General features: G+C 45.2%; 1 protein-coding gene across 7 annotated transcripts in view; it reads left to right on the top strand.

The window, feature by feature from the left end:
* Positions 1-24514, top strand: part of LOC107216469 (gamma-aminobutyric acid receptor subunit beta) — an 84947-nt gene that overhangs the window by 1514 nt on the left and 58919 nt on the right. The window lies entirely within an intron of this gene.

The following is a 24514-nucleotide window of genomic DNA, read 5'->3' as shown; positions in this document are numbered from 1 at the left end:
GAATAATTTGTGCAATCGATTCAAGAGTAGTGATTAGGACTGCGGTGGTGTGAGTGGTATAATTCAACGCGCACGGTGTCGATGGCTCATTGTTAGGGTAGCATGAGACTTGTGTCCGTCCTCGATCCGTCCAGCCACTCTTCACATCGCGATTCTGATCTCGATATCAGCCACCAACTGCAGCGTCATTTTTCACACTACAGTAGCGATGGCAACGCGTGCCTTCGGGCGAAGAGTTTTGGGCTTGCGGCGATGATGTTTCAAGTGCAGATCCAGATTTATTCCCTATCGCTCTAACGAAGAATCCCTCGACTCCCGCTTCTCTTTCTCGATTCGTCTCATCGGCGTGACAAATATTTACATTTCCACTTGGCGCGCAGCACTCAGGTATCTTTTGGCCCGCGGAATCACCGGAGCTGTTTCCTCTTGCACCAGGGCGACGGTGCCCTCTTGGCCGCCTCGAGTCTACGAGTGCCAACCGGGGGCCCTGTAGTGTGGTATCAGTGATCGCGGTAGGGCTCTCGAGCAGAGGGTCCTCCCGACGTGGCAGAGCTCCAACTCCTCCTCCTCCTCCTCCTCCTCCTCCTCATCCTCCTCCACGGCTGTCGCGATCATCTTCGTCACCCGGTTCCACACCTAGCCTCACCTAACCGCGCCCAACTCATCGAAATCCTCGTGGCCCCTCGTCTCTCTCTCTCTCTCTCTTTTTCTTTCTATCATCCCGGCAACAACGCTCCGTTCCCAGCATCCCAATCTTAATTCGCACGCCAGGAGAGTTACGCACCAGTCTCGTCTGTACCCGCTCTTTATACCCGCTGATTTCGCTGAAGTCTGGAAATCGCGAAATATTTCACCCGTTGTTGAGACGTCGTTCGTGCGGAGCTGTTATTGGGTTCGTTTGATTTGGAGTAGCTCCGAGTGCAGATCATGGACCGGGAATTCGGAGAGCAGGAAGTGATCTCACGTTGTTTTCAATTCGCTATAATACCGCGGCCACAGCGAAACCCCATCGCTGAATACCACGCTAACTTTTTCATGTAATCTCGGTTTCGGAAGCCTCTGCAGCGCTCTCAAATATTCATGTACTTTCCTACCGTTTTCATAACGTGCACCGCGGTTGGTGAAAGATGTACATTTGAATTTGTGGTCAAGTTTTTAGCGAAAACTTTTTGCTGGTGTGGTCAAAAATTTGGTTCTACACTTCAATACACTACAAATCGATATTTAATCGTCGAATCGGAAAAAACGAGCATCGTCGTAAGCGTTTGCTGTGCAAAAAATTATTTGCGAAGGTTGTGAATCAGCTCGTCGTTTTACAATTTGAATAACAAGTCTCCTAAAGAATAACGTGCCGTTTGTCTTGTAAGTCGTGATAATTTGCAAGATCATGGAAACGCCAAAATTGTAAATCAATTTTGAAGAATAGATTATTTTATCAGGTTAAATTACGCTATGGAAGATCCTCTATTGTAGGCTCGACTGTAGTTTGTCAAGCGTGTCTGAAAAACTTGTCAAAGAACTGACTAACTGTAAAGAAAGAAATAACTTTGATCGATTCGAAGAAATGCAAAATTTGATTAAACGGACGAAAAATCCTGATTAACGTGTTGCAAAAGAATAGCGTTAAGTAATAAAATATGATCAGGGTGCCGTTTGGACGATTTACGTGGTTCGGGACAAATTTTGAGAGCGGAACCCGCAGGCTGGGTAAAATAGACACAGAAAATATCAATTTACTGAAATACGAAGATACTCAAATTTTCAGGGAGTGTAAAAAGAGCCGATATCAATCGCATACGTGCCAATTAATGCGATGATGCGAATCACACCGCTACGTGGCGGCCGATGGTTAGCCAAATCGAAGTGGGCTGGTATTTGCAAAGCAGTTGAATGGCTCTGCGATACATATTTAATAGTAAGCGGTTATTAATTCAAGCTTACAGAAATGATTGATGACACGCACGGAGGCCTCGCAATCACGATTTATATTCCTGCAGCGAAGTTAGCGCGCGCGAGTGAGAGAAAAAGAGCGAGAGAGAGATAGATAGATAGAAAGAGAGAAAGAGGGAGACTGTAAAGACGAGGATAAATTTCACGTTGAACGACTCGTTGCTATTTCCCTTTCTCCCTCTCCGTCTTTCTAGCAAAATTATCGTCAGAACGGCGTATGCAGAAAATTGACCTCCGCGTAGCGGCGTGACAGCAGCTACTTTACCAGGCGGTTCTTTTTCGTTCGTAAATATTAAAAGTGGCTCGAGAATAACGATTCAATCGCGGTCGACCCAGCTGTCGGTTGGTTAACAAATCATAGAACTTTATCTGTGTCAAGAACGTGGATAAGCCTATCGATTTCTAATTTGGCACACAAACACCGACGGTATATCATATACACACTTACCCTTCACCTCTACCGGAGTGAATATAACGCATTATGATTTTTCCCGAATCGCGACGTTTGATTTCAGCCTTCTTTTCAACTGTTTTCTTACATCACCATAATTTTCGTAATTTTTTATACGCTGCGCCAAGCAACCGGATCACCCGGAAATCCCGTGCATGGTATAGTAAATACGTAAAAAAAAAAAAAAAAAAAACACCAAACCGACCACTTATCGTCACGTAATTCGGCTGCTTAATTGCCGTCCAAATGATTCTTCTCGATGAAAAAATATACGTCGAAATAACGACGACTGAATCGATTCAAAATATACGCAAGGCTGGTACGCCACGGTGTTAGCCGCAGGTTTCTTGTTTCCCGCCGCATCGCCCCGTTTTACGTATATGGATTTTCACCCCGGCGGCTTCACGTGTTTCACGCTAATTGAAAAACTGGAAATTGCCGACCTCCGAATTGGAAGCTGTTATCAGAGGATTAAAAAACAAGACCGAGGAAAGAGCAAAAAATCGTGCGACAAGTTTCTGATCACAGCTACATTTAATCAAGGGCTGGATCGAATGAAATTGGATAAATTTTGAAGAGCTTGCAGTTGTCGGCCCGGGATTTCTGATTTTTATTTCTTCAGCGGTGAGCTGAACGTTCGAATCGGTAGAACGGGTAAAAAATTATCGACCGTGTGTGTGGCTGCATGCGACGGAATACTTATCTTAGGTATATCCGTACGTTTGAAATGCGCTACTCTTATCAAAGTGGAATCAATGGTCACGTGAATTCTTATTTGAAAAAAATGTCTTTCTCCTGCTGTGCGTTGCATAATTATACCGTGTAATGGTCAAGCCATTCATATCCGTGCCTTACAAATTCCGCGGTAACTTTATACCCTTGCCTGCAGCAGAAAAGCTCGGTATCGCTCTTTAATCATTCTTCGCTTCGCATGTCGGTCATAATATACCTACACTATAAGCTTCCCATTCTTTATCAATGCGAAGAATTTCAACGCTGCAAACATTCGTTTTATTAATACAGCAATCGAAACAATACAACGATTTTTCATTTCTAATCGACAGAACGAAAATAAAATAAAAAGGTAATAAAATTAGCTTTGTTTAAAGCGATTAGGGGTTAAGCATGCCGTCACGCAGAATAGTATTTAGGCGCCAATTACCTAAAAAAAATTCCTGTTTTATCAAAATCGCAAATTCCAAGGGAGATAACTCGAAATATTCGCTAACATCTTTAAACGGACTTTGGACTGACATTCCACGTGAATTCTTGGGGTATAATTTTTCCCCGCGATCAGTTTCGAGTCTAGATTTGCAACGTGCGTTAAAAAATGAGAACTTCGCGAGTCACGGTTTTCGCTGGTTTACGGAAGGCTTAAATCGGTAAATTGACCTGGCTGCGGGTGAAGGAGTTGAAGACGGAGAAATACTAAAGGGGTGAAGGCGAATTAGAGGAGGAGTAGGAGGGAGAAACGGCGAGTCGAAGGCGCAGAGGGGGACGGGAGAAAGATCGCTGGCAGGCGCCGGATATTACTGTTACTGAAGACTATTCGATTTACAAGTAAATGAAGATCCATCTGGTAACCAACTTTGATTCCCCCCGTTGAGAACCAGTCGCGAAATAAGACCAGAGCCGACCGACGTCTGCAGCCTAGACCGTGATCTATAACCCGTATAAATTCGCTCAGCCGGAGTGGTTGTTGCGAGAGAAAATCCAAAATACCGCCAATTTTCCAATCTCTCTTCAAGCTCTGGGAGCGAAGCCTCGATCGCTTTGAGCTAAACCAGCTCTGATTTCGAGGCACAAAGATGTAAAGATACCAAAAATTTAACCGCCTTTTTCGAAATAATAAATGGGTGTATATATTAAAACATTTATTGGACATCAACTTGACTCAAATGACTAGCCAGCAAACCGCCAATCTTTCCCACCGATTTTGGTTGAAGAAAATTTAATCAAATTTGTTAAAAAGCTGGCGTCACTTACGTGTAAAAATTGCGGGGATGCAGCTTTGCAACGTCATTTTTCTTCTTCTCGAAGAACGCTGTCTGTATCTTTATCAGTGATTTTTTCCAATCCTTGGTTATGTAGTAAGGGGGTAAAAAAATTCTTTGCGTTCGTCAGTATCGTCATCCAACGGACCTATTCAAACAGATTATAAAAAATACCATGAAAATGACTGGAGCCGTAGTTCGTAATATACAATTTCGCTAAAAGTATTTCGTAAACTCTCGGAATGCGTCACCAGAAACGTCTGTCAGGAGTATGAAAAACGTTCGCGCAATTGCGCAGCGATTTTCGGAGACTCATTTTCCGTGAATCGTGATCGTAATTGCCAAGATTCACGTCAGTTATCGAGGCCAATAATCTCTTCGAGCCAGCTCTCGTTCGCTCAATATTCAGTGCCTTTCTCCGTTGTCTCCGTACGAAGATCAACGGCACGGTATACCAACAACCATGTCGAACTCGATATTTTACTAAAACACAATTTTTGAACCCCAGTCGGTCGAAGAGCGACTCGCTCGTACTCAATGCCAAATTATTTAAGTAAGGGGTTTTCACTCATACGGGGTCTCACTTTTTCCTATGACAGTAGTTGCTGACCGTTCCGTGATAATTGGTAAGCGAACGTGTCGAATATCATAGAAACGGAACTTGTTCTTTCGTCGACTTTTAGTATTTAGAAAACTGTGGAAACCGGGAAATGAAATTTCCTGATCTTGTGGAAAGAAATTCATGGCAGGGATAATTTGTGGCGGAATTAGAGTTCGTAAGTGTTTTTCGAAAGACCGAATACTTGCGACGGATCGAAACCGCAAATTACAGTTTGTCCGATTGCTCGCCGCAAGTGGCGTTCCTCTGACTATGCGTAATCGCGATCAGCGTTGACATTTCGAAAATCCTGACTTTCGCGCGATCGTGAACACTTCAAAAGACGAGAAAATTCTTTAGAGATCCCGCCAGTTCTTCAGAGATTTCACCCTTTTGAGGCACCTGCATATATACCTACCCTTAATTGCTGCCTCCGCCGTTCTTTGAGTTCTCTTTTGCGCGAGTTAGAAAGGATTCCGCGGTTTTCTGCTGAGCTGATCAGATTCGACTGCGCAGAATTTTCCGTTTGATCGTTCGGTACATGTAAAACCCGTTTGATTATTCCATCTGCCATTTCTGATTCCCGCAGCTGATTCACAAACGGGTGAAAATTTTATTTCATTTTTCATCTCGGTACACTTGACGCTTTTCTCTTTTTCACTTTTATTCCGCCATCTATCCGCAAGCTCTTCTGGAGAAGAACGTTGGCTTCGTTGACACGTGTTAGACAACGGATTACGACGCTCAACTTCTCGTCAATAAGTTTGATTATACGTAGGTACACCCTTCACGGCAGACAAAAGCTCTGCATGAAAATCGAGGTATCCCAGGTCTTTTTTAATCGCACCAATCCCGCAATTCTTAGTCTGCGTATTTTTTTAACGATGGAAATAGAGGGGATTTAGGCTTGGGCTAACAATGAACCGACATTAGGCGACGCGGCTTCTTTTTCCCCGACCTTATATTAATTCTGGAGTGCGGACAATGAGCCGCGTTACGAAATTTACGCAGAGGATTACGGTGGATATATTTCTTCTCGAAATTACATCTGCAGACGGGTTTCGAAACGACGGCGAGAGAGAGAAGGAGGAAATAAGGAAGGGAAGGGGGAGATTCTCAATTGCGCCATTGACAACTTTGAAACTTTAATGACGTCTCTAATGACGAAACGATACAACGAGCTCAGTCAACTGCACTTCGAGTCCCCGCCGTGTAATTGCGTAATTGTTTCCGAGTACGTCAGCTTCCTTCGCCCACGACAATCTCGCGAAATCTCATAGACGACGAACGGAGAGGAGGCAGAAAGCCGCGCTGTGTTTCGTCCTTTGCGCACGTCTCGACTTAACCCCTCAAATAACGAGTCCGCAATAATAACCGGCCGTAAAAAGTCGTGGGTAAAATTTCTGTCCGTGTATACGCAGCGTTTCAACGTGTCGAATCATACGCGTACGGGGTGAAATGATGGTTGGAGTAAAAAACGAAGAGGACAAAAAAAGAAATCATAATTTACTCCTCGACGATTTCAACGCTCGAAACTAACCCCGAAGCTGTGACGCCGTTTGAGGAGAGGCTGCCTGCAAGCTATCGCGCCGGAGAACCCTCGACGACTTGAAAGAAGAAGCTCAAATTCAAAGCGGGGCGCGTATTTGATTGTGTGAAAGCAGAAGTAAAATTATTACGTTCCTTTGTTTCTCCGCGAGATGTGCGTAACGTTTGTGTGCTCTGTATATGCAAGGTAGGGGCGGGAAAAAACTCGCGCAAATTTTACCTGCGCAACCTGCTCGCACTCACGCGCACACTCAACATAAATCATAGCTTATCCAAATTACGTTCCTACACCGAAGGAACGGCGATTGCCATGCGAGCGCCAGTCGCAGCCCAGTCCAACCTTTACAAGTTTGATTTTTATCTGCGATCACGAATGCCGGCTACTGTAATATACCGACTCACTTCTCATAGCCGCACGGCCTTATGGCTGCGTTTTATAACGCACAGCTTCAACGTATTCATGCAGGGGCACGTGTAACGTGCGTGTGTGTGTCAGTCTGAAGCTCGTCACGGTCACGTTTCCGTACGTATGTAATGCTCTTGTAATTTTACCGAGGTTAAAATTAATAATTTTTTCCTTGAGTAAGATTCTCCGACCGAGAAAATACATTTTTTCTTCATTATTTTGCCTGTTGGAATAAAATATAGCAGAACTTTGGTACGTAGAATTGACATGCCTGTAACCGATTTGACAAAATTGTTAATTGAAAATACGTTGTCGAGAGGATTAGGAAAACAAACATCGGTTTGACTTGGTTGAAATCAACACGACAGAGTCGGACCTGGGAGTTTTCTAGTGAAATAAAAATGCCTCAAAGAAGCAGCTTTGCTCTTTTTCACGAGCAGTTGATTCGCACTATCCGCACACGATACGAAACAAAAGTAAGGAAATTGACAAATGGAAGAATACAGAATTCACAAGTCTGGTATTTTCGTTGTCTAACTCATACGATCCTAAAGTCAGATTCCTAAATTTTCACTTCAATGTTGTTTTCCCACTATAGGACAAAAAAATGAATGAAAAATCGCGTGGAAAATCCAACAAGCTTATCGCAGAAATCAATAACCATTGTCTCTGCATGGGGGTGGTGGGACCGAAGAGTAAAAAAAAAGGGGTAAAACATAGAGCAAAATAAAAGCGAGTAAGCTTCTCTATCGTAGAACGTAAAACCGAAGAGATTACCCCTTCTAGCATTGGCAGGGGTTTATTCGTAACGAACAAACAGGCGTAAGTTGAAGCTAAGCCCGTCGTCGAAGGCCTTGAATACGTACATGTGCGTATAATGCATGCAATGGAAATGAAGATTCGCGGTCCGTGAATCGCGTCGTGTCATCTATAAACTGGACTCGCATCTGCACGAAGAACCTGCCGCGGTAAGCGCGCTTAAGAGGGCTTCTCCACCCCTCCTCTCCCTGCAGTAACACCGCGGTCGCCGACGACGCACCCCCGGCTCGGGGGTGGCGAGCGTGTAACCTGCTAATGAAAACCCCGCTTCGAGGCTTCCAAGAACGCGTGTCTCGAATAGAGGATGAGCTTGCGATTTTCGGAGCCATGCGAACCCAATTTTGCGGATCAAAAAACAAGTTTTTGAGAAAAATTTACAGCTAGAGGTGAAAGTTGCAGAAAAAATTTGACGACTGGTTTGCTGATTTATTTTTGAATGAAAATAGTTATACGGAAATTACTAATTTAATCACGGATGATTCGGAAAACTCCTCTTCGAGGCTTCGAAGAACGTGGGTCTCGAATAGAGGATGGATGAGTTTGTGATTTTCTGACACGTGAAAGTCGCAGAAAAAACTTAGCAGTTGGTGTACTGATTTATTTTCGAATGACAAAACAAAAAAAAAAAAAATGGAAGGAAAATTACTAATTTAATCACCGATGATTCGGATGATAGATACACGTCTGTATCACATGTCTGTGTCTTTTCGCAGCGTATTATTATACAGTTTCGATCAAGAGCAGGTATACACGTGGCTCTTGTTTGAATCCAACCCCCTAGAAATCGGATTCCTCATGTAATTGCGAATTGGCTAAAATCCAATATGACTTATCTCTTCCATGGCCCCATTACTGCGAGGTATAAGTTGCCCATCGAACTTCCGTGACCGCGTATTACCCCGAGAGATATCGAATATGCTTACCGCGAATGAGCTGAGCTGGCTGAGCAGGAATAAGAAAATAGCAGATTGCAAAAATTCCACGATCACGTTGCGTACTCGACCGTTCGCCGTTTGTTCGTTAGCGAATTTAAGAAATATGTTTCAAAATTCCACGAGGCAGAATTTGCTTGAAGAACGTCTGAAGCGTTATGCTTGGGTTGAGTAATTAAAAAGTTCAAACGAAACGAACCGGATGGAAAAATGAGTTAAGCGCACATCAAATGAAAACCAGCACAGACGAAGATGAATTTTCCTCATATTTCGGCGTGGCTGTTAACGACGTGCGGTTCACTTCTTCGTCATCAAAGAAGGAGCCGAACGTTCCAATAATTGTTCATTTTCAGCAGAGAGTTACCAAGCGGTGAAAAGAACTACCGCCCGACACGTTTACAGATAAGTCGGATCCGCAGTTTGGATCAAAAATTAGGAAAAGAAAAGAAGAAAAAAATATTCCAAGAAATATCCAAAAATATTATTTACACCGATGATGTTATTCAACACCGATAAAACAATATCCCTGTTGTCTCGGAGAAAATAAGAACTTGACCAAAATCAAATAAAGGATAAAAAAATTTAATTATCAACAATTTTAAGAAATGTCCTACAACTCGATGGTTCAAAATGATTAAACTTCCATGCGATTCTAATGTTTTTTGGGCTTATTTCGTCGGTCGTAAAGATCTTGATAGATGTTCTAAATTGTTTTTCTCACAAATGTATTTCCTCAAATTTTTGATATCCTATCTCGCCTTGTTCAAATTTGCAGATTAATTCCTATCATATTACAGTACGGAAACGTCGTTTCACTCAAGCGCGCTATCCCATTAATGCAACTAACATTACCGGTGGTTTTTAAAACGGTTCATTCTCTTTTCTCAAGTTATTTAAGATAACTTAAGACTGTGAGTCCCGCTCCTCTTTAATCGTCCACGTAACGCGATAGCTAGGAAGGAGAATCTAATTGCGGCAAGACGAAGTGCGGCGGGTAGGTACAGAGGAATTTTCTGCGGAGCCTTCGGCCATCCGGGCCAGATGGTGTTCGTGCTGCTCCTGCGTCGGGCAGGTCACAGGAGTTAACTGGGCAATTGGGTGTCGCGTGCCAAGCATTGATTTTATGCGTGCACGCAGCCTGGCCCAACCTCACCTCGCCTCGCCTCGCCTCACCGCCGCCCGGCGCCTCGCGTCGCGTCGCCCAGCGTCGTTTTGCCCGCGGTGCGGTTTCGGATCGCAATCGGATATACCTACATATGCCGATACCGCAGGTTTCCCCGCAACTTTCGAGTCTGCCGCGAACAAAGAACGGCCATTAATTTGCACGATTTTAATTAGACCCCGGGAGGATTCGGAGCAAGGATTTCAGCATGCGGCTCGGTTCGACCCGCGGATACATTCTGAACACCACGGCACTTGACCTTGGCCAATTAATAACCGCAGCGAATCGCCGCAGTCTCTTCTGCTAGATCGGAAATCCCTCGAGCGAAGCGACGGCGTCTTTCTCCCGTACTCCGTGTACAACAAAGACTATCCTTTGAAAAAGGTGACTCTCCTCAATTTCTCTGTACAATGGCAACGAAAACCGCTTCCAAAGAACTCGTACCGCTGCAGGCCTGAAAAATCGAGCCCTGCCAAAAATAAAAAGAACAACGCGACTTTCCCCGAAACTCACCGAGTTTCGCGCAAGCTCCGGACAACGGAAAGCACGAAGATACGTTTGCGATGCAGGCGAATACACGCGGCGCACACGTGTGTGGACTTGGGTGGCGGGGCTATAATAAGCGAGGGTTGCAGCTCGCCTGGGGGTCTGGGGGTCTGGGGGCCAAGCGGGGGCGGGAAGGATTCGCGTGCAGCCTTGACATGGGCCAGGAAATCAATGGGACCTCCAACAACGCGAACTCGCCGCCCGACGGCGGGGGGAGGGTTTGTGTAGCGGAGCCGGGTAACTCGGACGAGTGTGTTCCGTCTTCGAGGGTTCGGAACTCGGGACGAAATACGTACGTACGTCAATCTCCGTCGGCGCGACGTCGACGGGAACTTTGGGACGCCGCGGTCGGACTTTCCGCGATTTCGCGTGGAGCTGGGCTAGCGGAGATTTCCGTGCTTGGCGTGCTCCCTCGATTCACCGGGAATAGCGGCCCTCGCCCACAGCCACAGGCTCGAATCACGGCACAAAGGCCTTCCACCTGAATTACCAAATCGATCCGAATAACCTCTTCAGCCCGCAGAGACGACGGACGACGAGAAGAGTTTCCAACGATTATGCGATGCAGCCACGTTCCAAAGGCTCGGTGGAAGCGCATTCGTTCGTCGGGAAACAAGACTGACTTATTGATAGACAGCGCTAGACCTGCAAAACCTGCAATCCGGGGTGCATCACGGTCCGCTGGGAAGGCAGTGGAAGGCTCTGATAAGGTGCATGAGAAGGCAGAGAACCAGGTTCGTTTGTCCGTACACACAGACATCCCCTTCTGTATACCGCTGCCAGCGATTGCGTGCCTTGGAAACCTTTCAATGGGAATCGTTTAAGTTTGAAGTGAATATCTGGATTGATTTCCTCAGCTTGGGGCTTAAAATCAATAGTCTAGTCCTGCTCGAGTCTGCCACTCACAATCAGCAACGTTGTTAGACTCTCTTGTCCGTCCGACTCGTCCTCTCTCCACCCTTTCGAGATCAATTCCGCTGCAGTCTCGCTGCCCGCTCGAAACTCCGTAAAATTTTTCAAACCCTGGAAACGCCTTTTCGACGACATTAATTCCAACCCTGGTTCGGGTCGCGGCCTCCGTCCAACAAACGATGGACAGGGACGACAAGAGCCTGCACGTTCGATCACGACTAGCAGCCACTGCAGACCGCGTTCGAAGCCTTGACACGCGAACAGGGTTACCAATCAATTCCAGCCCAGCCACTAACTCCCACGCCACATTATCTGCGAGGCCTGGCTCTATTCCGTGATCCTTGATTCCGTATGCATCCCATCCAAGGGTTGAAACTCGTTCGGGGAAGCCTCAAGAAACTCGACCTAAGCTTTCGGAATTATAAGTACTCAAGATCAGATATTTTTACAGACATCAAATGGACTTTGTTCACAATCGTTTCACGGAATTAGGCAACTCGGGTTTTTCCTGATCTTGTCAACTGGTGCTTAAGTCCGTCAGTAACAGAGATAGCATTTTGGCATTTAAGTATACATCAAGGACAAAACCAATGAAATATGTAGATGTGAATTTCCTCACCAAGATCCAATAGCAACAGGACCTTGATTACACCACAGCACCGATGAAATATCACATTGCACTGTTAGCTGCGTGGTTCAACAATTTAGCGAGGCTGTTTCAGGCTGATCGCGAACAGATTGGACTGACCACTGCTCGCCATTCATCGTTAGCCGAATATGTGCGCTGATCAGGGTAACGCAGACACATGGCGGTAGTACGGGGTGCAAGTAAATGATAGGTACTCGGGATGAAACTCGCGGGGCATTTCCCCAGACCACAAACATCCGGCGGCACGGGTGCTCCGCGTGTGCGTATGTGTGTGAGTGGGAAGGCACATTCGTATCGCGACAGAGTTGAGCGCAACCTCCGTCGGATGGTGGCGTTCAATCCCGAATCGAAGTTCAGACCTGGTACTGGCGGTGATCCCAAGCAATGCTTCTCCGCGAGGCATATTCTCGCGATTACGTAACACAAACTTTTCCGAAAATCCTGGACCAAAGCCCCGTTTTAGTGCTGCCTTACTTTTACGACGTTACGGTTCCATTCGCCGCCCTCTTTCATCGACGACCTGCAGCTATAGCTATACACGATATATGTGTACAGTATATAGAAGCGAATTACTGCGAAGCTGGGCGATTTTTGCTAACGCGGTTAACAACGATCATCGAGCTGTCACTCGATCGATTAAAAGCTGCCTAGGAGCGCTTGATTATTTTTCAGTTCATCAAGCCCGACATGCGAGAATTACGCTTTGATGGGTAATTCGGCGTAAAAGGCTTTCGTACAATCATCCGATCTCTGCGCGTCTCCAACCCTATTTTCTCGAACGCGGAATGAGCAATTCCAGGATATTGATAAAAGGGAATCGTTGATCGGAGCTCGAGAGTTCGAGTGCCGTGTCGCGAGTTGCTGCAACGGTATAAAGTGAGGAACGGAATAGTGAGAAAATAAAAGAAGAATAAGCTGGGGGATAAACAGACGAATATAAAAACTGCGATTTCCATAAAAATTTCCTCAGCTTTCAGCTGGAGTGCCAAGAAATGAGTAATTTCAAGAATATCTGCCGCCTCGGGCAAAGCGACGTGCATATCGATCCTTCGAGTCTATAAGTATTATCGTAACTCAATTATTCTGACTTTACGATACGCCTCCAATCTGTTATCGACGCTTTCAGGTATCGGCTCCGATTATATTTTCCCTCTTTTCCACTGCGTGAAGGATATCGATCAGCCTGCCAACCGGTCAATCTGCGATGTCTTCCTGGACACAGATTAGCTATACTCCAGACATTACGACCCTTCATCTAGACTCTGTCAGGTCAATAAGTGCCTGCATAACTGGCTCTCTGCAGGGCCGATAGAATCTATCGGTACAATCAACTGGCCATCAATGACACGGAAAAACGGGACGGAAGAAACGGAATTGTCGAAGAAGCTCAGACCCGAAAACTTCTGCCTTACACTATACACCGTACTAAACTTTGCGATTGTGATCAAACGTGACAGTTCAACCAATCCACTCAAGTTCTTCTTTTTCCCTACGTGTAATTTGTACCACAGCGTAGTTGAAAAAAAACAACAAAAAAACCGAGCTCATGGTCATCGTATTGAAATGACTTTCCCCATGGCTTAAAACTAGCGATCCGCATGCGTTCCGATTTCGAACGAGACTCGTGTGCGGGGCGATTTTTGCGACGAATAAAATAAAATTGCCGTCAAGTAAGAGAAAAAGATAAAAGACGCTACAACACGAACACGTAGCGAAGCGACGTTCGATTCAAACGCGTCGCGTCAGCAGCTCCCGCAGCCGGCGTTCCCTGAATATGTTTGCGTTTAGACATCAGCGGCGCGTACCGACGTAAGCTGCGATATCCCGTAAGCACGTTACGTGTGGATGTGCCATGCTTACCACCTGGCATGTTTTCGCCATTGTATAGTTACGCGTGCGTTACACGTGTACATGTAGCACGCACACGGACGTAATGTGGGCGTATTTGCGACGTAGCCGAGGCGCTCCTCGCTACGTATATACAGTAATACGTGTACCAAAGTGAGCGTAATAAAAGAGCTTTCTGGGTCGCATTAAGGTAATGCGTTTGTGTCGTGGCTGGTTGCGGCTCGACCGACGGTTGCTTCGCGGCTAAGCCGCGTCCCATTGGTCATAGATATTAATCGAATAGAGAAGCGTTACGTAGCCTCGTTTCCCCCAACTTCTCGGGAAAGGTGTGTAACAATCCTTCGGTTAACTACCGCGACGATCGCATGGAAGAAAGGCGATCGAGATTGGAGCTTTTTCTTCGATATTTCACGACCTCCGTGAATACGGTGAATAGGAAAAGCATCGCGCGCTGTTAATTTTCATTTTCATCCAAGGTTTATTTACGCCGCCGGTGGCGCGTTGCTTTCGATAACGCAACCCTGAGCTACGTTAGCACGGCGTCCGCGGAATGCCGCGAGTTAATTATATCACCGCCTCGCGTTAATGTTAGCACGAAGGCAGCTTATACCTGCGTACAGGTACCTCGGCACTCTTGGATTACGTTTTTCCGCTCTATCTTGCGCTCTCTTTTACCCCTCCACCTCTTTCTTCCCATTCGCTGTATTACGCTGTCCCGCCATGGAGGCGAGAGCCGTTGCCTGTGGCGCGATCGCGCGAATACGCCCGGACTCTGTATAAGCGCAGTAATTACTCCACGGAAGGAAATTACTGGTTACACGGCTGCCGTTAGTGTTGATCCGATTAAGATATTATTTTGACGAGAAAAGCTTGTATGCGCTATACTCCCACCCGACGGGTGGCGACTCGCCTCGTTCCGTTCCTCCTTTTTTCTTCCCTCCGCTTTTCCGCCGCTGCCGCTAGCTTTCACATTTATTTAATATTTATTCAATTTTCCCGTCACGATGGCAGCGCGTTCGCCAAATCCTAGCGCAAACGGGAAAATTCATATTATACGTGTATTTACATGCAGATATGTATATGCATACTGCATCCTGCAACGTTATAAACACAGGAAGAAAACAACGCTGTAGATCGCGGCTTATGCCCGGCTGAATATTCAACGCGCTGTGCACCGAACTTCACCCTCCCCGTGTGCATCGAATCACCATTCGCGTTATCCGAATCTCCGATGCGCTCGGCGACCGGTTCGCTGCATTGGCTGAACAGGAATTAGTTAATAGTTTGGTTCCACTTCCGCTTAACACGAGTCCAAAATCCGGTATTTTACTCCGCAATTTTCGCAACACCGCGCTCCGATTCGCAGATATAGACGCAGCCTGCCGCTCGGAATCTGTGCGGACACTGCCTGCAGCTATAACACCCCGAATAAATGTACGAGATGTTTTATAAATACCTGATGACACGACGAATTTGCTCACGGATCATTGATCGACGATGCTCGACGGAAATTTGTTAATAGTTAACAAATCATACGGGGCTCAATTAAATTTGATAATAATGACGAAACATTTATTTCGCCATATCCAAACATACCTTTGTTAACGGTAAATAAACTCTTTACTCAGTGTATAACTATTCGGAAATAGTTTCGATGAAAGAGGAAAAATTCAGATGTCGAAAAAACACGTTTTCTAAATTCGTATACCCGTATTGAATATTGAATGGCTATAATGTGACTGTAACGAACAAAATGACATTCGACACGGTAGACGACGATATGACTCGTTGTATCGCAAAGAATGATAAGAAAAAAATTCGTTATATTACGATTACTCTTCCCCTAAAATTATACCACGTGTCACATCGGTGTCAAGTGTAGAGTGAACCTTATGCGCTTCCAGAAACGTGTAGATACGAAACCTCAAACGTCTTTCGGTGCCTCGACGGTCGACCTTAGACGGATTTCGTTCTCCTTAACCCAATTACCGCAAGATTAAGTAGTTAAAACTAGACCTCTGCTTTATTTTTCTTCTTCTTTCTCATCTTCTCAGTATACCTACCTTTAGCGTCGCGAAATGTTGGAGTAAGATTTCCTTTCATATTCCGTAGGTACGGCCGCAATGTCCATTTAACGAAGTCGACTGTATTAGCGTGCACGTTTGCATGGATTTGAAACAGAAACGCGAAGGGATCCCGTAGTCGTTAATACTCGTACGTATAGTCGGCATAAGTAACCTTAATACTATTGCACGGAAGAGAAAATTTTCGTTCCACGTCGAATCTATACACTGAACGGAAACGTTTCTCGGGAAAATATCGGTTTGCCTCGTATGCAATCGTTCGGAAATGTAGAACAAACGTCTCCGTATAAATCACTGAGAGATTTGTGAACCTGGTATACGTACATATAGGTCTATATATCGTACATATGTATATATACTTATTTGAAAACTATACTTCACGCAGGTTTGAACATAAGCACCTTGTACATACCTACCTATCTACCTTCATCGCACGTACATCGGTACCGAATTTCTCCCTGTGACAAAACATTTCTATTCAAGAAACGGACAGGCGAACGAGCAAGAATATTTGCTTCTAAGCCGATTCACATATGCCAAGGATATTCGAACACAGGCATTGGGTACGGTAAGCAGATTCCTGCGCAAATAACTCACGCGTGGCTGAACATGCGTTGCACGAACATATCCACGAACGCGGTCCAAGAAGCTTTACAGAGCTCGTATAATCACGGGTGCCGATCGGTCGTTAAACGAAGTAGAATAGAGACGCAGGATAAGCGAGAAGCAATTTTCCCGACAAATTTCCTTGCAAGTCGTAGAACGCCGTTCTTTGTTTTTCATTGCGTTTCGCGGCTTCGCCGCCTGCACGTGGGATGGTTCGAAAAACTCACTGTACAGTAATCGGTCTCTCGCTGACGAGAAAGCGGCCATAAAGCACCGCGCGTTATTTTCCCGCACCTTATGGTGCGGAACGGAAGCCCCGTAAGAAAAAGGACGAGGGCAAAGCAAAAAGAAAGGAAAAATAAATCGCCGTCCCACACTCTGAACCGCAAATTGAACGTCGCACCTTCGCAGGCGGTTCAGCTGCAGTTATACGTTTAATGATTATATAGTTCCGCCCTCTGTCTAACCGCACTCACCAATTTGGCCGGCTCTCCGTGTGTCCAAGTCCTCTATAACGTACCCGCATCGCATCCCTCGCCGTTATACGAATACACACGTCGACCGCTCACCGCGGGTTGATCGAAGTAATCCCTCGCCTCCCTTCGCAGCCTAGCGTTCGTGTGCCAGGACGGGCACGCAGGGTGTCGGTGGGGTGTGATTACGTTACCAGCATTATCGGAAACTGCATTACGGACACCTATACCTTCGCCTATCGAGCCGACACCCGAACCAAAGACCATCGACTGGCTCTCTGATTGCTGATACCTGATGATCACGCCTCGTCGCCGCGGCCTGCGTCGCAACGCCAAAAGGTTACCTACAGGCTACGGCCACCGACGAGATTGCCGACCGAATCAGTCCCGGAATCTCGGAAAATTATTATTATCGTAAGTGCACGAGAGGCTTCGAATCTAATCTGTATGGCATATTACATGCGGTACGTCGATTAGGGAAAGCTTCGAAGTCGAATTAAAACGTCGGATAGAAGTAAAATTCAGACGAGGATAGCTGGCTCGATGCGGAAGTTGGACGAATTTGATGCGTCACGAGGTTACACGAGGGTGTGATATTCGCAAATGTATCGGTGAAGAGGTGCGACGATTCGGTGGAAGGAAAGTATAATACGTCAAAGAGACTCGGGGAATCAAAGGAAATTCGGGATCAAGTACGTATACAGAATCGCGCAACGTTGAAAAGACACTGTATAGTCAGTCACGCCTCTGTACTCGTCTAAAAGTGCAACAACTGTGAAGTAAACTTTTCGAACAATTTCATCACGGTATGAGAAAAAAATTACTATGAGATCATGATACCGTGAATAATTATGGCGCGCAACGAGAATCTGCAGTGTCGCACGAATTTGCAATATTCGCACGTAAGCCTGAAGAAAATGAGTGTCGTCTGGTTTTGCGAACGAGAATAATAAGCCGGCGCCAATTCGAGGTCAGCGATATTATATTCCATGAGAAATAAAAATTACAGCGACCGTCTCCGCGGTGATTGAGGCGTTGAATTAATATTTTTCTCATCTCGCTTCGATCACGCTGGGTTGTATCTGAGAAATATTATTGAGACGGAACGTTGGGTTTTCGTAGTCGAGTGTATAGCCGGTCGATCATCGATTCTGAAATTAATTCAACTCCCGGAGATACGGATTAATACCGAATATTATACCCACCCGCGCCTGCATCGAATAAAACGAGGAGGTCAAGTTTCGAGGACGAGGCAATTACCGTCACCGTCGGCAACGACGTTAAACATCCAGTCTAATTTGGAACGCGCGCCCTGCGGCAGCATCAGCGGGGCAAGGAAGGCGGCTGTTTACTTACTAGCGACGTATATTAGTTATACTTTAAAAGTAAATGCATTAATTACTTTCCGGCCGAGATACGACGGTGCAGATTGCGGTTTGCGGCCGAGCCGGAGTACGGCAGTGCGGAAAATCGTTCGTCGCATGCCTAAAAACCCACTGCTAACGGAAAAGTTACAGGTACTCGCGGCATCGCGGAGAAATAACTTTGTTAACTCTTTAAATCGCTGAAACGAGCGGACGTGACTCCGACAAACTGTACGCCGCTAATTTCTGCGGCGATGCTTCTTTCCTCTTAAACTCAAGCCGTTATATACGCTTGCCTCTAGTTTTGACATCGCGATTAACCTAAAATATGTTTCGGAGTGACGTGCGAGTTAACCCTCTCAGTCACACATTTTTCAACTCGGTATTGTTCCGCGAATTTTGTTACTCGGTGATTTTTAGGATCGCTGATGACGAATTTGAAGTCAGCATTCGATCATTTCGAAGTCCAAGATGGTTGATGTAAAATCTAAAAAACTATCAAAATTCGATTATTTTTACCGAAACTTCTTACTTGGAGTTACGCGAAGCAACTGAGATCATTTGAAGTTGTAAGTAAACTGCGATAAGACTAGGACACGGAAATTTTTTAGGTGAAACGGTGAGCATCCCACTGTGACTGAAAGGATTATTTCTCGCGGCCCGGTTTCGAGAATTTCACCGCTAATCCTCTCCGAAGAAGTTTCATCTCCGAGACCGCGAAATCCACGATATTAGGAGATAATTATCGGGAGCCCGATGAAGGCTTGTCACTTATCGATCCGACATGCATTTAAATTTAATTTCGGGCCGCGAATCGCGTAGGTGAGACCAGAAGGAGAGAGCCAGCGTTGTTTATGTACCGAAGGCAATTAAAAAGCAATTAACGGCTGTGGTAATTGTATATTACGCTAGACGCTCCGTGTGATATTAATTGTGACTACAGGGGTGTGAATTTCGGGGTTAAGGTAGCATTAACGCGAACGCGGCGAGGTAACCGCGGAGGCACGGATATTGGTATCCAGATTTTCCCAATTATTACCACGGTTAATCCACTCTCGAGTCGTCTTCGCAATCTGATAGGATTCTTCAATAATTAGAACGAGATTCCCGAACTCATTTGTTTTCCAACGACCGTTGGAACTGGAGTGAGGAAGAGCTGGTAGGGAGGAAACGGAATTATCCCTTCGCACTCGCGTTGGTTAATATCTCGTTAAAACTTGATTAAAGACCACGAGAACAGCGCGCAGTGCCAAAGGTGTTCTTCGAAAGCTTCGGTTGAATGAAAATAACGCAGACGGACCGATTCGAACGGCGTATTTATAATATGCATACGGAGTTTACAATTTGTATAATGACCGTGGGGCAGTTTCGAGACGTGAATATATTTTCTCGGGAAACGAATGTCCCTCGGGTGTAGAAAATAACGCGTTAGTGTGGGAAAAAGCTTTCGCACCGTAATTTAAAATCAATACGAGAATCAAGTTTGTGAGATATTTTGTCTCTAATTTACGTACATACGTAGCTCGGATGTAAAAGAAATTACAACACGAAGGTCATTTATTTGCTAGATCAGTGAATCTGACTGTAAATTCGCGCGTCTTTGTAATGAAACGGATTGTCTCATCAAGCGGAGGTTAAATTAAGAGGACGAGATGTTTGAATTATTCAAAAGTCGGGACCGCGTGATATCGTAATCAACCTCCTGGGCGCCGGCTGACATGACCAATCCATCATTTTGACAACCTTATGGAAAGGCGAGTCTTTACACGTTCGCCAAATTCGTGTACATATCCATGAATTGTGCGTACGTATTACACATACCAGGCAAGCCTGCCGGGGCGTGTATAATCATCATTCCTGCAGACTGAGCTACTTTTTAACGACACTCGACACTCACCGCACGCCTCGCGCTTCTCTAGACGTAAATATAATTCCATATTCGAAATTATCCGAGAGCAGCGTAGCTTGCCGAGGTGGACTCGCTCACCTGCTCGCACCCGCCACTGAAGCACGAAGAGCGAGAGAAAAGGAGAGAAAGAGGGAGAGGGAGAGAGAGAGAGAGAGAAGGACTCGCCGGTATACGCAGGCTGGTCGCGTACCTGCGAATTTCAGGCATGAATTATTCAGGTGACATCTCTGACGCACTAGAATTACTCCGACGACTCCTCTTATAACTCTGATTGGATTTCCAGTCTTTTAGCACCCAGTGACATGCCGTTGATTCGGCCTTAAATTACACGACGAAGACACGCGAGAGTCGTCCTGCGAAATTCTCCATCTCTTGGACAATGTCGAGCCACTCCAATCCGGATAATTAGACGACGAGAAAAACAAAATCCTCACCGATCCCTGGACGAGCTTGTCTATGATAACCACCATCCCTCGGTCGACTCTGACGATGGGGATTTTTCATCTGGTATTTCTGATCTTAACTTCCGGCAAGTCCCCGCTGGATCTCTCGAGGCTTCGATCTCTCGCGGAGTTATTAAATGCTGGATTTGTTTGTTTGCCCCCCCTCCCTCGCTTTTCGTTTTATACGGCCCAAGGGGGACTCGTATCAAAACTCATGGAGTAAGGGAGAGGGGGGGAAGGGGGGGGGGGGGTGAATAACAGAGCGAAGAGACATCTAAACTGATACGGAACAATACTTATAAATCACAGTTTTTTCTTTCCAAGCCGGTAAATGTTTTAAAATTTAATTAATGTACCGAGGGCACGCGAACTCTCGTGTGAAAAATGAAATTGCGATTAAAAATTAATCACGATACGCGCGCGTATGTATAATAACACGACTGATTAGTGTGAGTTGGACGTGGACCACACTCATCGTTGGCACAAGTTTCACACGTCACCGCAGTTTTTTTCTTTTCTATATTGCTGCAGCTTGCGGCTGCAGATTAGATCTGTTGACAGAAGCGGGTTATTGCTTCGCGGAGACTTGATTCCGCTGCCCGGGGCGGTTGGTATTAAATCAGAAATTTCATACGATTTTTTTCAGTTGCGTACATGATAGACGTGAGTGTTGTTCTCTTGGTTTGTGCTTCGTTCAGGCGCAGGACAAACTCGATCGAATAATCTTGTCGAATTTTAAACGGAACGTATATACAATGTATTGTAGAGATCAATATTAGAGTGGTCCCTAGTTCGGGCTATATAAATAAGTAATAATCTCCTCAAAAGCACATATTTCTAATCCTCAACCCTCGCTTAATGACTGTGATGTTTACCGGTCAAAATATACACTATTATATTTTACTGAAGTTTCTGAATACATTTTGTCGCGGGACTAACAATTTGCAAAAAAATCTGTAACCACAAGAAATTATTGAACATTGATTCTTACTGTTTGATAAAAATATCAGCATCGTCGAGTGTCGGAGTGTTATGTTTCAATTGACTACCGATATCCACTGTTAAAAAAGTCGAATACTAAGGGTGTGCAAGTGAAATGTTTTTATTAAATATTAGAATGAAATGCTCACTGATTTTTCGGGGTACTAGATTATTTGCAAAAAATTGATCTTGCGACGAAACATACACCGAAAGTATAGTAAAAACGTGTGTATTTAAAATAGGAAACTTCATAGCCCATGCCCAAGGGATTTGTGTTGAGATGGAGATCTGTGCTTTGCAAGAGATGTCCATTCGTTTATCTGGAACAAATTTAATGTGTGGCTGGGTCGGAATTCGCAAAATTCCAAAATAAGGATGACCCAGCTAATGTACATGGAAACCCGGTATTTGGGGGCACAATTTTAACCTGTTTCTAGGTTCGGAGTCATCATTTATAAGGTGAAATTCTTTCACCCATCGCGTGTTTTCAAGCGCGTCGTTTGACCGCGGAACAATGAAGTGATTGGCTTGTTCGAATTCTTATTGCGTCCGTTAGTGTAACCGACCGAAAACATGCAGTTCGTGGGCACGACAGAAAAGCCGAAGACTCAACCTTGCGATATCCGATATGATAAAACAATCCTCGCAGACAGGCGGACAAATCTCTCCACGGTAAGGCTTATCGGCGTTAAAAAGGTTGCCGGGAATCAGCGACGAGGGAACAATCCGTCGTCCCGACGACGATCGAGTTCTCTTGCAAACCGTGGCCAAGACCGAGCCGACGCCGCTTAAGTCCGGCTGATCGATTATACGACATGCACAGCTAGCCGAGGGACACCCAGGGAGAGCCCTTTGCCGGCGGGCGGCATTCTTGTAATTGAACTTCATTATCACTGTTACCTTGTCACTGCCGCCGACTATCCGCGCAGGTAATCAGCTATTGTTCACGGTCGAATATGCACGCGAGCCTCGTTTCCTTCCAGCTCATCGCTCGGGGCCGAGCTCCGGTTCCAATTGCAACTACACCCTGACAGACTCGACGAGCTGCTTTGATCGGAAATCAACGAGTTGACCACTCGGAAGTGAATTATCCTCCGGTAGCGGTGGTATAAGAGGCAATTCAAGGATTAGCTAACGCTGAAACAAGGATCGGCTATTCAGACAAACGTTATCAAATGTTACCCTGTGGTCGTAGACATTCCAGGCAAGCTTTAGATAAGATGGGAAATTCCAACTGCGTGCTCAAAGCCGACGCGACACCTGCTTGGGATTGATAAAAAAAAAGTTTCTTTAAAAGAAGGTGTTGATAATGCACGGACTGCTCAATAATAATATCTTGGCAAATATAAAGCTTATTGCATGCATTTACGAAGAAAGACAATGTATAATATATTTGATACTGAATGAATAATGAATTCACGGTTTACTAAACATGTTAATGTGTATCAATAATTAATAATAATTAATATTTAATAAAGTAGGAACAAATTGATGAGGATTTGAGACTGTAAATGGTATTTCTGCCATCCCCAGGTTATGAATCTATTTGTCAATAAACTTTTCAAAAAGCGTTAGCTAACGTTAATAAACAGTTGTAGGCAAAACAAGCAGACGTTACCAATCGTTATCATTAGGGGTAGGATGCAAAATTTGCAAAAAAATGTGTTAACTAATACTTGAATGGATCCTAATTGCTGGCAAGCACCGCATTTCCTGCATTTTGTGCAACATTTTGCTTGAGGCAAAACAGACGGAGATTTCGAAAAATCAGGAGTTCGAAAACCGAATTTTCAACTATACTTTAGGGCCGAACAAATCTGCGAACGAACACCTACTTCGAGTTTTCGAAGGATGCTTTCGGCATTACGTACAAGAAAGACAATTCACCGGACGCCCACGTAGGGAAAGTTGTTGAGCGTTTCTGGTTCTATATCTGAATTCTTGAGGATCGCGTGTCTGCGAGTAAGCAACTATAATGGGCGCTTGGTATACAAACAGCGATGAGAAGTTTGTTAAGCTCAAGTGGCCGGGGGGACATAGCGGTCCCCGCTTTCCATGTATCACGCAGTTAATTAAGCAATCTAATTGGACAAGACGTTTTCATGGCAGACCCTCGAAGTGTATCGGTCTTTGTGAAAAAGACGCTCAATCTTGTCTGTTGCAAGCTCGTTTAACATTGTGTTACAGGCTGCATATCTGGCACCGTAAATTGAGTAATTATTTTCTTACACATTTTCGTTCCGTATCTACGCGAACTCGTCATCGTTCAATCTCGAAGCATCAAGAGTTTTGAACATAACAATCGTGACCCAATTTTTCGAAAGCAAGAAAGAAACGTAAATTTGTTCATTATAAAGGCATGCCGAGCTTGCCGCTTGGTTACTTTCTGCCAAGTTCGCGACTCGCTTTGAGCCCAGGCAACATGAGACGCAAGAAATTACGGAAATTGACTGAACTGATCAGGTTTTGGGGGTTACGCTGAGGCGAGTGGTACAGGTACCTAATATTTACGCAACACCGCGAGTACTCCACCGAATCGTTTGATACGGTAACCGATGTTGATGGATCCGATAAAGCGTGTCGATGTTCGTCAAAAGGATCAAGAATCTCAAATCTTACTTCTTCCTCCGTTTACGGTCGAGTAAATATTCTGAAGAGGAGGCAACAAAGAGGGCAAATATACCGTACCGCGGATGCCTAATCCGCAGAATAAACCGGCTTCTCAAAAGACGAACGAACATTGTGAATACCTCGAGGCGCGCGCGCCGGTGATTCGATACAAAATCCAAATGTTCCGCACGCGAATATATCCGTTTGATGTGCTCTTCGGTGTTCCGGG

This window comes from Neodiprion lecontei, chromosome 2 (assembly GCF_021901455.1).
Source record: "Neodiprion lecontei isolate iyNeoLeco1 chromosome 2, iyNeoLeco1.1, whole genome shotgun sequence".
Lineage (NCBI taxonomy): Eukaryota > Metazoa > Arthropoda > Insecta > Hymenoptera > Diprionidae > Neodiprion > Neodiprion lecontei.
The sequence above is the reverse complement of the archived record's forward strand: the minus strand, read 5'-3'. Positions and strand labels throughout refer to the sequence as shown.